The 1,588-nt window shown below is 37.8% G+C and overlaps 1 long non-coding RNA gene across 1 annotated transcript; it reads right to left on the bottom strand.

Moving 5' to 3' along the window:
* Positions 1-509: 509 nt before the first annotated feature.
* LOC113208491 (uncharacterized) lies at positions 510-1,578 on the bottom strand. Its single transcript, XR_003303512.2, has 3 exons — positions 1,309-1,578; positions 1,154-1,238; positions 510-719 (listed from the first exon to the last, which is right to left on the bottom strand). It is a non-coding gene; the product is annotated as an uncharacterized LOC113208491 (long non-coding RNA).
* Positions 1,579-1,588: the final 10 nt, after the last annotated feature.

The raw sequence follows: 1,588 nt of genomic DNA, 5'->3' as shown, positions 1-1,588 counted from the left end.
TATACCCTCTCCTTAACTCGTCTCGGGTGTCAGCGCCGCAGGCCTAGCTATATGTGCGCCAGGCGCGTCGCAGCGTAACAGTGTTTCGTGATATATCGCGAAGCCTGTTACGCGAGACGTGGTCTGGCGTACATATAGCTAGTTAAAAGTGGACAGATTGTTGGCTGAGCGATAGCGAAGCCTATTACTCCAGTGATGATCAAAAAGTTTCGCGTCTGTCTGTCTGTCTGTCCCAGAGAGAAATTTTGGTGGAAAAGACGTGGAATCGACGTGGTGTTATACGTGGAAAACACGTGGCAAATTCACGTGTTATCCACGTGAATTTGACTATCTCATCCACGATTTATCGACGTGTTGATCACGTCGATTCAACGTGATATCGACGTAAAGTCTCCACGTACAAAAGTGCTACACGCAGATCTGAATCTCAAATTTAGGTATAACTCTGGAATTTATATATAGTTAGGTAAAGGGTAAACAGTACATAGAGAAACAGTTTTTTTTTTTTTAAGTAGAATGTTGACTTTATTTGATGAAACATGAAAACAATAACGTAAAGAAATAAATCCTAATCTTTAAAACAAAAATAGCAATGACTAGATGCAACAAAACTTAAAGAAAAACATAAACAGTCTTCTCGCTGCATATATCAGCCAGTTTATAATGGGTCCTTCAGCAGAAGGTACTACCCCCCTGCTTATTGAAATCTACCAAAGCACCTGAAAATAAATGAAACTAAATTACTGTGAATATGGAGGTAACATTATAAGAAGTGAACAGACTTTTTATAACAAGCATTTGAATTTGAAGAAGCAACGACAAGAATATAATTTCGAATACACACTATCAGAGAGACAAGCCTTTCAACGTAACCTGATCTTGAGTTCAAATCAATGCACTGACAATAACACTGTGTAACAATAGTAGAAAAGTTCGGTGAAAAACGCAAACAAATTTTGAGTTGCAGTGTAATTAATATTTTATTCAGGCTTCGAGTCATTCCCCAAGAGGTTAAGTATGATAACCTAAACCAAACTAACCTAGTCTATACTTCGCCCACAATAAAAGACAGAGATTAAATATCTTTTCTTGACACTAAATACATCTATAACCGAATCACGCTGAGAAGTTATAAGTTAAGACCTTTCCTTACCTTCCGACTTTGATTAACGGCAGCAGTTCTGGTACCAGCATGCTCTTGTGCCTCTATATCACCATACGTCCACAGAAGACAAAACCTGCACGAAGAGAAATTACTAACGATGCGATAATACAAAGAGGAAACATAAAAAAATTATATTCACTTACGCTTGTTTGATTTTTTGTAGTAATTTGTACTAAAAGACCACAAACACGATACGACATTTCGAATGTAAACAACTTACGGTGCCTTCTTTTTTCCGTGCAAAACGAAACTCTATGGTGTCGTGGCGGAATATTTGAAAGGTGTTCTCAAGAACACTATCTAAGTATTCTTCAATGAAGATGACGAATGAAAAGCGTGTGCTCTGTCACAGAATAAATGTCTAACAGTTTCGTTGGCGCTGTTTTAAAGTGATAAGCATAGCTACATTTGAGACCAACTGGT

This window comes from Frankliniella occidentalis, unplaced genomic scaffold (genome assembly GCF_000697945.3).
Source record: "Frankliniella occidentalis isolate FOCC.00 unplaced genomic scaffold, Focc_3.1 Scaffold181, whole genome shotgun sequence".
NCBI classification, from domain to species: Eukaryota; Metazoa; Arthropoda; class Insecta; order Thysanoptera; family Thripidae; genus Frankliniella; species Frankliniella occidentalis.
Note: the sequence above shows the minus strand (reverse complement) of the source record. Positions and strands in the feature narration are given on the sequence as shown.